Source organism: Microtus pennsylvanicus, chromosome 15 (genome assembly GCF_037038515.1).
Source record: "Microtus pennsylvanicus isolate mMicPen1 chromosome 15, mMicPen1.hap1, whole genome shotgun sequence".
Classification (NCBI taxonomy): Eukaryota; Metazoa; Chordata; class Mammalia; order Rodentia; family Cricetidae; genus Microtus; species Microtus pennsylvanicus.
The window spans coordinates 29,169,616-29,183,850 of NC_134593.1; the positions used below are offsets into that span (position 1 = coordinate 29,169,616).

The window sequence follows — 14,235 nt, forward strand, 5'->3', positions numbered from 1 at the left end:
TTCCTGAGTAAAAGCCCCGGCACTGCCAGTGCCTGTCAGAGGCCCTGGGATCTGACCTGGGCTTCACATCCTCTCTCCTCAACATTTCTGCTGTGTGTCCACCTAACCTAGCTGGCTTCCCAGCATTCCAAAGGTCCTCTGTACACACACACACACACACACCCCGTACTGCATGACTCTTTCACTCCCTTTTAGATCTTTGCTTGAAGGTCACCTCTTTAAGGAGGGCCTGCAGCGTCCCCTTGCTCCTCTCCACTTCTCACCCTCTTCGCAACCTTTCAACCTACATCTAACTTCCTCATGAGCTCTGGGTTTTGCTAGTTTGTTTTTCTGTTGCTACCACTATGCCACAGCTAGAACCTATGCTCTGGGAGGGCAGGACGATTTATCTGCTTAGCTCCCTGCTGCCCGTAAGCTGGAGGACAGTCTGCACACAGCAGGCTCTTAGCACAGGTTTGTTGATCGCATGTGATTCAGAGAAGAATTCTTTCTTTTTTTCTTCCTTCCTTCCTTCCTTCCTTCCTTTTAGGTAAAACTGAGCGGTGTTGTTGTTGTTGTTTGTTTCTTCTTTTGTTTTTCTTTACCGCACATTAGTAAGGTTCCTTGGGAGTATTCAGAAAGATCACAGCCATGGTGTTTTTCCTGACGGCTTGTAGTCTTCTGTAACGATTCGGAATGACTTGTATAAACTCCCTGTCAGACAAGCAAGACCACATTTATGCACCCATCCATCATCTTCAGGATGGTTGGCAACTTGGGCACGCTTTCCTCAGCCCACCTTGCCTTCCTGTGTCACTAGGCCCAGCTGGCTCACGATCACATCAACAACTGTGCCGTGGTGGTTACACCCAGCGTTGTATAGAATGGGGATGACGGATGCTTTTCCACACCAAGCATTGGCAGGCAAAAGGTGGCTTTCAGCTCAGGGTATGTGACACTGACTATTTTGAAACGCAGGCCCACCGGCCTAGTGAACTTTTATATTAAGGTGGTTTCCTCATACAACCATTGCCAGCAAGGCAGACTTTAGTAACCATCCTCTTCCATGCCTTCTTTCTTTTCCTGTCCGAATAGCTCTCGATATTTCTGTTATGCTGTGGAACAGTGGTCTTTCATCCTGTCACTTGTATTATTTTAATAAAATGCTGATTGGTCAGTAGCCAGGCAGGAAGTATAGACGGGGTGACCAGGCAGAAAGTAGAGGCGGAGCAACGAGAATTCTGGAAAGAGGGAAGTTTAAGTCTGCAGTCGTGACCCAGCTGCAGAGAAAGCAAAATGTGACTGCCTCGCCAAAGAAGGTTCTCAGCCATGTGGCTAACATAGACAAGATTAATGGGCTAGTTTAAGATGTAAGAATTAATTAATAAGAAAAGCCTGATCTACTAAGCCGATCAGTTTATGATTAATGTAGACCTCTGTGTGTTTACTTGGGACTAAATGGCTGTGGGACCTGGTGGGACAGAAACCTCTGTCAACACCGTTCCTCCTTGGGCATGGACTTTGTGTAGCGGGACTTCCCACTTCCCCTCCTTCTCTTTCCATTCCTGCTTGCTCCTGTTGGAAGGTGCTCTTGCTCTGGCCTGTCCCTCTCTGTCCAGCAGAGGAGCAGATAATGCTCCCGGCAGGGTCTTCTCCCGTTGTTTTCTCTGATGTTTCTCTTTTCGTGCATGTGTCTCAATCATTATTCATTTGCAGTTTTTCAGCTTGGTGCTATATTGATGGTAGAGCTGAGCCTTCAGACCAGTCTTCTAACTTTCTCTTTTTCTCCTGGTAACCCAATCGCTACCCGTAGCACCTACAGTACGATTCATTGTATTCACTGTGGGCATGATGACAGCGGGGGGGGGCAGTCTTCTGAAACTTCTGGGTCTCACCGTTCCTGTATGCAAAGTCTATTGGTGGCTGACCCTGACGCTGTGTAGATGATGGTAGTGGTGGTGGTAGTGATGTTCGAGATAACAAAGTGATTGACAGATAGTCTCAGTGGTCCAGGCGACTGCTGCAAACTTACAACCTGACAGTCAAAGCAAGGCCGAGCCTAGGTAGCAGGAGAGTAAAAATCAAGGTTTTTCTTTCTCTCTTCCTCCCTCTCTCTCTCCCTCCCTCCCTCTCTCTCTCCCTCCCTCCCCCTTTTCTTCTTCTTTTTCCTGGAACTCTGGGGTTCCTCAAGTAGGGTTGGACTGGAAAGAAGAAAAACATTGGGGGAGCAGACACTCTAGGTCCTCTCTGCATCCAGTATTTCTTCATAATGAACCATGTCACAGAATTCTTCACCGAGTCTGTCTTCTTTTTTGTTGTTTGAGACCGGGTTTCTCTGTGTAACAGTTCTGGCTCTTCTGGAACTCACTTTGTAGACCAGGCTGACTTTGAACTCACAGAGATCCACCTGCCTCTGCCTTCCGAGTGCTGGAATTAAAGGCATGAGCCACCACCGCCCATCGGATCTCCCTATTTCTAACTCTCCATACGTCTGGGGCTCCCCATCCTCCCAGATAGGGAAGACCGTGTGAAGTGTACCTTGCTTGGTGTGTAGTCATGGAATGTCTCTTTTCTCCTCCAATCATCAGCAGTGTCCCAGAGTCCCCAAAGGGAGGTGTCAACAAGGCCAAGGTCAGAGAGGCAGGAGCAGGTGGATCAGGTCCTGCCTCTGCCAGGCATTGTTTTCTGAGCCAGCCCACCAGGCTCCTGCCTCAGAGCTCTCAGGGAAGTGTGTGCTCCGCTGCCCACCTGCCCGAACCCATGGTGGCTTGCAGAAGTTGATGCAAACCAAACCCAACACAGAATAACCAGAAGGACAGCATTTGGGTCATATCAATGTGCCTAAAAAGAGGATCAGAAGCTAGCCAATCAAGGCCAGGACAGATGTGAGCTACAAGATTTAAAAACTTCTACATTCCCCAAAGTGCCTTGCAGAGATAAAAGTCCAACACAAGCATTTATTGTCTTTACACATAAGGGTTCTTGAGAAACCAGTATCAGAGAGATGAATAATCCATAGAAAAAGGATACAAAGGATGCAAAGAATGCTACCAGATGATTCTAGAAAAAAAAAAGGTTCATAAAAATATGGTTAAGAAATGTTTTTTGTTTGTTTGTTTGTTTGTTTTGAGACAAGGAATCTTGTAGCCCGTGCTGGTCTCAGATTCAGTCTTTAGTTGAAGATGGTCTTGAACTTCCAATCCTTCTGCCTCTGCCTCCCAAGTGCTGGGATTGCAGACATGCCTCGGCACATCTGGTTTATATGCAGTACTCGGGACCAGATCCAGAACTCAGAGCACGCTGGGCAAGCACCCCACCAACTGAGCTGCCTCCTCAGCCCCACATTAAAATATAATTTAAAAATGGTATAGACTTTATGCGAAAGCAGCCAGATGGCGGTTTGTATCCTTATCTTAAAGGGGAGAGTGCACCGCAGACACAGGGAGAAGTTGCTGCAACCTCCCAGGAAGGCGATCCCGGTGAAGCGTACCCAAATTATTAGCATGTTCCTCTGTATGGACAGTAACTTTAGTCCTAAGGAATGTATCCTAATCAGATGACTTAATCAGCCGCAAATGGACATTTATGTAAAGGATGTTCATTGTAGTGTTGTTTAAAATAGCAGGGGGAAAAAAATGAAAGCCATCTAAACGTTCAGTAATAGACAGGCTGCAGTGAATGTACTCTATCCATATGAAAAAAATACCAGCAAGCCATTAAAAAAAATGACATTCTTAAAGAATATCTTCGCTATTGAAAAGCTTCACAATATACGTTAAGTGAAAGGAAACCAAATGATAAAACAGTAATTTCACTCTAGCCCCAATTTTTTTTTTGAGTGCAAATTAAAAAAAAACACTAGACAAATAGGGAATGCATCAAAATGTTAACACTGGATCATTTTGGATGGTGGGATTCAGGGTGAATTTTATTTTCCTCTGTACACTTCTGTGTGATTTCCATATGTTCTCCAATGAGCAAGTATTATTTTAATAATAAAGAAAAATGCTATTTGGGAAGGGGGAAAAAGTGACTGTGAAGAGAAAAGGCTTCGGCTACCCAAATGGTCTGAGAGCTGGTTGCTGTGGAAACCGGAACTTTGAATTGCCCAACTTTTTGTGAATTACTTTCGTGCTCTGCAGGCTTAGAGCAGGCGCAGGATTCAGCTTTCTTCAGGCTGACACGTGCCTGGGGGTGGGGGAGACGGAAACTGGGGGCCCTGGTTTCTTTCTGCTTTCCTTTCTCTGCCCAAATGGAGGGCCCTTGCTCCCACAGTAGATGCTGAGGTGAGAGCCGCTGAGCCTGCCCCTCTGATCTGGCTTCTTCTAAGCATGGGAGGGACATTTGATGGTTCTTGTACCTCTCCTAGCCTGTAGACCAAAGAAGGGGTTCCAGTCACCACATGGGGTAGGTGCACTCCAGCTCAATGAACATCCAAGGGTATGGATCGCAAAGCAATCATTTGCAGAGTTCAGTCTGAAAGCAAAAGTCTCGCTTGCTCAAGCCTGGTCTTGTCTTCCTCTGGTGCCCACCTTGAAGCAAAGCCAAAGGTGGAGGCTGGGTACCAGGTAATCCTGGTTGAGCGGTAGCTGGGAAGGCACTCCCCTCAGCCTGCTCTAGGGCCACCGCATGGCTTGCTGCTGCCATTTGCAGATCCCATCGGGAACTCTTGGGTGTGGAGAACGGATCGAGGCAGCCACAAGTTGGAATTTTAAAGAGCCATGTGTCCTTTGAGCGGGAGCCCGGGCTGGGGGCTTCGCAGGCTGTCGCTTTGTCCCGGGGACCAGATGGAACTTGTTTTTCTGTGCACGCCATGGTTTAACCCTTCATTGTGCTCCCTCCCCAGCAGACCCGTTCAGGAACTACTGCCTCTGGGGTGAGGAGTTGGGGGATGAAAGGGAAGTCACGCATTTAAGTCTCAGAGATATTGCTTGGGAATGCCTCCTCGCCTTTTTATCTCCCGCCCGTGCCTGGTTATTTTGTTGTATTTAGCAGGCGCAGGCATGTGCCAGACAGGGCTCCGAGCACATTGGAAATACTAACCCATCTACTTTTCAGAGTCATTATTATCCCTGTTTCACAGATGTAGAAACTGAGGTCTAGAGAAGTTAAGCAACTTGCTAGGGAGTGGTAAAGCCCAGATCTGGATTAGAATACTGCTTAGTTCTGCCCCTGCCTCACGTTTATGCATCTAAACACAGCCTCATCCCCACGTTTTACATACCAGGTAAATAAATCCTGTTGTTAATGTTTCTAGCACCACGGCTGAGTTTTCCCATGTAAAATATTAGGAGCAGCAGGCACCCTCACAAAACCCAAATCTAAAAGGCCATGGCCCTCTTTTCAACCCCACAGGGCTGCTCGTAAAGTATGTACAGTGTTATATACAAAGACAGAGGGGCCAATGTCTACCTGTACCCTACCCACAGTGCATGCAAACGCGGGCTTGCCCCATCCCCTGTGGGGTCTGTAGTCATGATGTAGTCTCCACTGTTATTCCCGCTTTCCATATGGAGAACCACAGAGTGTGTCTTACCCTGAGTCACGACTGTTAAGCTTCAGGGTTGGCCTCCAAAGTCCAGTGATGTGGTTCTCAACCTGTGGGTCTTGACCCCTTTGGGGGGTTAAATGGCCCTTTCATAGGGGTCACATATCAGATATTTACATTATGATTCATAATAGTAACAAAATTATGAAGTAGCAACAAAAATAATCTTATGGGTGGTCACCAGGGCAATGGGAATACTCACTCTATCCGCCTCAGGCTGTGACTGAAGGAGAGCTGGGAGCTTGCCCCCATCCCCTGTGGGGTCTCCTTCTTCTTCTTCTTCTTCTTGACAAGGTTTCTCTGTAGCTTTGGAGCCTGTCCTGGAACTAGCTCTTGTGAACCAGGCTGGCCTCGAACTCACAGAGATCTGCCTGCCTCTGCCTCTCGAGTGCTGGAATTAGAGGCGTGCGCCACCACCACCCGGCCCCTATGGTACTTCTAAATAGTTTACATATGACCTTGTCTTCTTTGCCTGGGTCTAAAGAGCATGATTTGACTTCTGCTAAAGTTGTTCTTTTCATCCTGTAAACAGCTGTCACACAGCGATGTCCTCTCTCGGGTCTCCTTTCATTTCTTTGAGCTGCTGGCTTTTATTCTGATGGGGTTCTGTGGGTTTGCTTCTCCCAGGCCAAGGCCACCCCCCTCTGGGAACCTAGGCAGATCCAAAGGTGGAGAGTGAGTGCTTGAGGGACAGTTTCAAGATCAAATCCCCAGGTCCAGGGCTAAACCCATCCACTAGGGTCCTGATTCCTAGTCATTGATTATGTAAATGGATATGCAAATGACGAACAATGGCCACTTAGCCCCAGATCACCTGGTTTCCTAATGTTCTCGCCCTGTTGTTCTCAGCCTGAAGAAAAGTTGCCCATTGCTCTACTCTGATGTGCTGTGACTCCTAAGGATTCCTGGACAGACTGGGGGGTTGATGCCCTGTGTAGTTGAAGCACAGCAATGGAACTATATCAGCAAGCGTGTGGCCTATTGAGAGGTGGCTAGGTCCTTGGAGGAACCCCTTTTGGAAGGGATTACTGTCTTTCTAAAGTGAGACCTTACCAAAGTGGATTGTTATCAAAGAACGGCTCTGGCCCCTGCTCTTTTTCTGACTTCCCATCTCACCCCAGTTTCTCTGTGTCTCATCCCCTTCCCCTCTTCTGTCGTGTTGTGTGTGGCCCCACCATGGGAACTCTCATCAGGGGCCATAGACACGAAGCCACCTGGTCTTGGACTTTCAGCCTCTTGAACTGTGGGCCAACGAAACCTCTTTTCCGAAATAATCTTTGTCTTATCATTTCTGTAATGCTGAATAGGACTGGGACCCTACCGGGTGCCAGCCTAGCCCTAGGCCCAGGAACCGGGTTGGTTATGAAGTTAGCTAACCACTCCTCCCACCTCCTTAGACAGGCCTGTGCTCTTGGAGGGAGTTGGTGGCATTCCTTTTTGATGTAGCGGCTTGGGGAGGAACAAGACTTCTCCTGGTCCAGCCTGCCTGTGTGGTTTTTAATGCCTCCTATCTGTTGTCGACACAGTCCTAGATGAAGGAGGCCACCACCAGAGTTCTAATGTCCTGTCCTCGATGAGTGATAGCTGGGGGTATTTAAATCTTGTTTCTGTTGCTATAGTAGAATACCGGACCCTGACTAGGTTGCACACAGCAGGGTCCCAGCCTTGCTCATTACGACGGAAATGAGAAAGCAGGGGCTACTCTGCATAGGTTCATCTGGCTTTGTATCTCTTACGTACTGGCTTCCCTTTTTATGGACTCCCCATCTTTACCAACTAGGTTCATAACCTCTAGGGTGCTGAGGACAAGTGTAGTACCCCATCCCTAGGGCAGTGTCTCAGAAAGAGGAAAGAGGATCTTAAGGACTTGGGAGAGGTCCAGCAGCCCTACACAGGGTAGAGACTTATTTTCTTGGCTTGCTCGGCAAATAGAGATTGTAACCCATACTTATGAGGAATGCAGGAGCCTTCTCCTACTGCTTAGTGGTATCTTAGGGATCAAGGAAACTTGTGGGGTTTCTTGCTTTTCCCTGAAACTACCCAAGACTGCTAAAATTATTTTAAAATTTATTTTCCTCCTGTCATCTGTCACTTCTTGCTGCTGTCAGAAGATGATTAGTATCCTTATGGTCCCTCTAATTCTTGACAGGATGGGAAACCTAATAGCAGAGAATGTCAGAATTATGTCTAAACTAAGAGTAAATAGTCCCGGAATGCGGATGTGAATCTAGGGCCTGCCATGTTAGCCTAGTCCCAAACAGGAAAGATGCATTTGTGTGACCTTTCCTCACTGGTGGTGAGGACCAAGTAGGCCACACAGTGCACAACCTCAGCTTAGTCCCCACACGCAAAGCGAGGCAAGACCGAGTTCAGCCCCCAGTTCTGTAGCTAGCTAGCAAACGTACCTCTCAGGGTCTTTTGGCCTCATCTGTAGACATGGATAAAGGGGCCGAAGAGATAGCTCAGTTGGTAAAGCGGCGGGAAAACCCCAGTGCGGTCCCTAGAACCTATGTGGCAGTGGTGGTTGGGGAAAAGCTGAGTATAGTGGATGTGCTCGTGACCTCAGCACCAGGTGGAGGCAGGTGAATCCTGAGGGCTCACTGGTCAGCCAGCCTTGCCTACTCGATAAGGTCCAAGTCAATGAGATACCATTTCAAAAAAAAAAAAAAGGTGGCATCTGTGGAATGACAACCTGTGTTTTCCTCCGGCCTCTCTGTGCATGCGCAAACACACACACCCACAGGGAAAATATACTCAAGGGCCTGGAGTCTTTTCACAGCAGGTGTTCCACTAAATGCCATCTTGTACTCCCCCGGGGTTTCTGATACTCCGCCGTGCTTAGTGGGATGGGTGGCCTCCCTCCAGAGCTGTGCTCCCCTCCGCCTTTCATAGAAGGTTGCTTCCTTTCAACCCCTTCACCCTTTCGCCGGCGTTGGACCAGTCCTTCAGGGTTGGGTGGCATATCTTCCTGTCTTCTGTTCTCCAGCCAAATCCCGCAGAAGCAGAGGCTCTAGCCAGAGGGCACACTGGCAGGTGACCAAAGATTTCCTCCACTACCAGCCAGGTCTCCTGTCTTCCTAGAAACTTCTCTGAGCCATGCTCCTATTATCATCTACCCGATGGCCACAGGTAAGGTTGGCCATCAAGGACCTTGACTTCTTTTTTTAATTTTCTTTTTATTGATATTTATTGAGCTCTATATTTTCTCTGCTCCCCTCCCTCCTCTGCCCCCCTTCAACCCGCCCCCATAGTCCCCATGATCCCAATTTGCTCAGAGATCTTGTCTTTTTCTACTTCCCATGTAGATTATATCCATGTATGTATCTCTTAGGGTCCTCATTGTTGTCTAGGTTCTCTGGGATTGTGATTTGTAGGCTGGGTTTCTTTGATTTATGTTTACAAACCACTTATGAGTGAGTACATATGATAATTGTCTTCCTGGGTCTTGGTTACCTCACTCAATATGATGTTTTCTAGCTCCATCCATTTGCCTGCAAATTTCAAGATGTCATTATTCTTCTCTGCTGTGCAGTATTCCATTGTGTAAATGTACCACATTTTTCTTATCCATTCTTCAGTGGAGGAGCATTTAGGTTGTTTCCAGGTTCTGGCTATGGCAAACACTGCTGCAATGAACATAGTTGAGCACGTGTGCTTGTAGCACAATTGAGCATCCTTTGGCTATATACCCATAAGTGGTATTACTGAGTCTTGAGGAAGGTTGTTTCCTAATTTTCTGAGAAATTGCCACACTGACATCCAAAGGGTCTGTACCAGCTTGCATTCCCATCAGCAATGCAGGAGTGTTCCCTTTTCCCCACAACCTCTCCAGCATAAGTTGTCATCAGTGTTTTTGATCTTGGCCATTCTTACATGTGTAAGATGGAATCTCAGAGTTGTTTTGATTTGCATTTCTCTGATGGCTAAGGATGTTGAGCATTTCCTTAAGTGTCTTTCAGCCATTTTAGATTCCTCTGTTGAGAGTTCTTTGTTTAGGTCTGTACTCCATTTTTTAAATGGAGTTATTCTTAAATGGGTTATTCTTTTGATGACCAATTTCTTTAGCTCTTTGTATATTTTGGGGATCAGACCTCTGTCTGATGTGGGGTTGGTGAAGATCTTTTCCCATTCTGTAGGCTGTCGTTTTGTCTTGTTGACCATGCAGGACCTTGACTTCTTATGCCAGGTTCAGTGTGATGGCACACACCTTTAGCCCCAGCACTGGAAAGGCAGAGGCAAGTGGATCTCTGTGAGTTCAAGACCAGCTTGGTCTACATACCGAGTTCCATGCTGGTCAGAGCTAAACAGTGAGTTCCTGTCTCAGATGCAAAACAATATTCCTGACCACCACTAATGTGTGATTCTATTATCTCCTTCAACTCAAAAAAAGATATCTATTTATTTGAGGGATGGGCATGTACCACAGGGTCCTTTAATGGAAGTCAGGGGAAAACTTGGAGGAGTCAGGTTTTTCCTTTTCTTGTGTGGGTTTCAGGGATCTAACTCAGGTCATCAAGCTTAGCAGCAAGCCCCTTGTACCCACTGAGTTGTCTCACCAGCCCATCACCAATGCACGTAACTAAAGAATCTGACCTGGGCAGGGGTGATGAGGCTGAAATGCCCCCATCAATCCTTGTACCCAGGTCTACCTATGGACTTCTTTGAGGATTTCCATGGTCAGGAAGCAGGGCATGATGGGAAATGACTATGTGTTAGTTACTACTCAAAGTTTGTGTGTGTGTGTGTGTGTGTGTGTGATGTGTGTATGTATATATTGTACTCTATCAACCTTCACTTTATCTTAGGTCTATTTAAACATAGCACAATTTGGAAAAAAGTTCCCTGATGATCATCAACTCAATCCCTTGTGCCAAAGCTTAAGACATGACAACACTGGAACTGTGTGAAGTGCAAGTGGCATCTTCCATAAAGATAGGTTCTATGGATTAACTGAGAGCAAGACTCAAGATAAGGGTCTGGCCTGGGGAAGGAACTGGCGTGGTTTGGCCTCCCAGAGAGCACAAGGGTCACCAGGCTATTAACCACATCTGCTCCCAGCCTTCCGGGTGGAAAAAGGTCAGACATGTTTTCCTTTGAAGAGGCTGCCCTGTGTGTTTAACCTTCCTGGTTCTCCTAGTGCTTATCCGTGAGCCCAAGAGCCTCCTACCGGCAGAGACAGCCCATTTAGGGCTAAGCACTCAGCAGCTGCTTGTTCTTAGCTCTTTTACTAGCAATCAGTGTTTGGATTGGTGCTCACTGCAGAGAGAGGCTGCTCTGGCCAAGACTAGCCTATGGGTATAAACACAGATATTTAGAAAGCAGTTTGAAACATCATCCAAATAACAGCAGACAGTTCCCCCAAGGGCCTAGGATCCTGGGGTTTGGATCAGGTTTCTAATACCAGTAGGAAGTCCCTCCTAGGGAGCAGGACTCAGATCCAATCACAAAGTGGTTGGTTCCCCTTGTGACCCTCCTGCCATTATCACACCAGTGTTTGTGGTCCAGTGGTCCAGCACTGGGGAAGACCACTGATGTCTTTTCTCCCCTGGCAGCCTGCCCAGTACCTTCTGGCACCGTGCAGACTAGCCCGTTTTCAGGTCAACCTCAGCTGATTTCTCCACGCTGTACAATTGGAGTGTGCTGTTTCTCCAGCAATAGGGCCTTACCAACGTATAGCAGGCAATCAAGGAGCAGTGGCAGGAGCTAGAAAGATGGCTCAGTGAATAACAGTTCTTGCCGCTCTTCGAGGACCCGAGTTCATTTCCCAGCACCCAAGCCAGGCAGCTCACAATCGCCGATAGCTCCAGCTCCAGGGGATCTGATGTCCTCCTTTGCCCTCCACTGGCACCCACCCATACGTGGCATGCATGCGCAGAGGTATACGTGCATACACATAATTTTTTAATTTAAAAGATAACAGTGACAACAGTCTGCGTTGTTTGGGATGGGAGGCTCTGGGGCAGTAACTTGGAAGGAGGTATCTTGCACACGGCATTGAGATTTTCCTTTAATAATCCATGGCTTCTGGGGCAAGCATTGTTCGCCCGTTCAGGGTACCAGAGTTCAAACTCCTTTTTAAAAGCTACATTTATTTTAGCTTGCTTACAAAGAAGGTTTTCACATATTTTTGGCTCTAGCGAACCCACCTTCGCTCCTGCCACCCCATCTCCACTTAACCCTTTAATCCCCAGTATTCAGCCTTTCACTTCCGTATTGCACGTGTCCTTTGTCCCTTTACCCTTGGCGTTGAACTCTTGATCTTCTTGCCCCAGCCCCAGTGTCTGAAGGGTCCAGGATTTCAACCATGTCTTTCCTCTACAAGGGGTAGCTTATACACCCCAGGATTCCTGAGAAAGGCTTACTAATTGCAGATCAAAAAGAAATCAGGGAAGGAGGAACTACTGTACGCCCAACAGTCTATCCATCTGGGGCAAGCCACGAGAAGAGCACCCCCGTAAGGAAAAGCAGCTGTGTTTATCTTCAGCGCAGGCAGGACTGGAGCACGGAGCACTTTGGTGGAAAGCCTGCCCGTTAGATTGAGCTGTTGGTGACTGGGAAGATTGGCCCCGTGTACTGAGATGGAGTGGGCAAACCTTTCACTTTGCCATAACACAATTTCAAGGATCCAAGGCTTAAATAGTAAACATTTATCCTCCTAATTCTGGAGGCTCGAGTTCCGAATCAAGGTGCTGGCAGATTCTTTGTCTTGTCAAAGCCTGGTTCTCATGCTCAGATTGTGTGAGAACTCACTACGCGCTGACGTGGTGGTGAAAGGGGCAGAGCTCTGCGTCTGTTCTCACGGGGCACTAATTTCATCAAGAGGGCCCCGCCCTTGTGACCTAATCGCTTCCCAAAGGCCTCATCTTCAAATGCCATCACAGTGGGGAATGGGGACTGTGAATTCGGGGAACAGCATTTAGTCTACCCCCATAAGAGAGTGATTAAACAGGGCAGCAGTCCTAAAAGACAGGTGCGGGAACCCCAGGATCCTCTGGTCTGGGCGTGGTGCATTGGAGATGCTATCAGATACAGGCAGGCAGACATTGCAAAGAATGCTCTTGTATGTGAGAGTTTGATGTTCAAGGGAGTCATATGGGCTGGAGACAGAAATAGATTTGAAACCTACCTCTCCAAGAACAGTTTCTCAACAGCAGAACAGGAGCCAGGATACCTATCTCACAGGATTGCTCCAAGTTTTGAATAAAAGCACAAAGCATGTATGTATGCATACCAGGAGCGGGGAGCTAACGGTCGAGAGTCAAAGGACAGCAGCAAGCATGGAGGAAATCGTGAAACCACTCTCCCTTGTCAGCCTTCCACAGGCCCTGTCCTTTGCACATTCCTTTCCCTGAGGATACAACAGCATCCCTTTCTTTGCCGTATCCCGCCACAGGTGTCCTCATCTGACTCTTCTGAAACACACCACAGCACACCACAGGTTAGCGACCAACCGAGGGAAACTTGAGTATCAGCCATCCCCAGGGACTTTGCTAAGGAGTAAGAGGTTAGGTAGTCTTAGTCTAAAGAAAACACAGAAGAAGGAAGAAAAAGAGGAGCAGGAGGAGGATGAAGAAGAGGAAGATGAAGAGGAGAGGAAGGAGCAGCAGGGGGAGGAAAGATGCTTTTCTCAATTAGCAGAAAAAATACAGATTTTTGCTCAATTTTAGATGTTTTTTCTATAATCTTCTTGAATCTTTCTCACATATCAATGGCAATATTAAGTCTTAGTCTCTACTGTGCCTGGGGGCATACACCTTTAATCCCAGTGCTTGGGGGCTGGAAGGCAGAGGTTTGGAAGGTGGAGAGCTCTGTGAGTTCAAGGTCAGCCTGGTCTACCTTGAGTTCCAAGGACAACCAGGACTACACAGTGAAACTCCGTCTCCAGAACACCAACCAACCAACAAAACAAACAAAAGATACATAGTATACTTGGGCATTTGGTTCACACACATGTACACAGACTTGCACAGAGGTAGAAAAACAAGGATGTAGATAAACAGTTGCCTTTGGCATCTGTAGCTTCTCCACCCTTGAATTCAACTAGTTATATTGAAATTCAACTACTTATATGAAAAACATTTTTAATTAAAAGTGCATTTAATGCATATGAGCATTTTACCTGAATCTTTACATGTGTATCCCATGCATGTGTGGTTCCCGAGGAGCGCAGAAGAGGGCATCAGCTTCCCTGCAACTGGTGGGTGCTGGAAACCTAACAAATGCTCTTATCTCAGCCATCTCTTCAGCCCCTGAAAAAATGTCTATTTTTTATTATTATAATTTTTTTACTGACTCTTTGGGAATTTCACATCGTGCACTTCAATCCCATTCATCTCTTAGTCCTTCCATGTCTACCTACCTGCCTATAACCCTCCCCTCTATAGCACCCCCAAAGACAACAAAAAAAATTAAAAGTAAAAAACAACAACAAAAGCAACAACCATCTTGCCATCTCCTCTGGGCAAAGGCCTGCTCCTCTTTCAATCACAGCCCTCTCTTCCACCCGTCACAGCTGCCCTGTCTCCAGCTCCTCCCTCTCACTCTGCTCCCCATTTCCCCGCTTCTCCATCACGTATTCACTTGCTGTAGTGGCACCGGAAGCTGCGGTGTGGCACACAGCAGACCCTTCTGCCCAAACAGCTGTGCTTACGATTATCATCGCAGTGAGTCCTTGGTCTGGTTCAAGGCCTCTGGCTTTCGCTACACCA

General features: G+C 47.3%; 1 protein-coding gene and 1 pseudogene across 3 annotated transcripts in view; one reads left to right on the top strand and one right to left on the bottom strand.

Moving 5' to 3' along the window:
* Pebp4 (phosphatidylethanolamine binding protein 4) overlaps positions 1-14,235 on the top strand; it is a 221,428-nt gene that overhangs the window by 20,892 nt on the left and 186,301 nt on the right. The gene's annotated exons all lie outside the window — the stretch shown is intronic.
* LOC142836082 (ribosome biogenesis protein NSA2 homolog) overlaps positions 697-14,235 on the bottom strand; it is a 58,291-nt pseudogene continuing 44,752 nt past the window's right edge.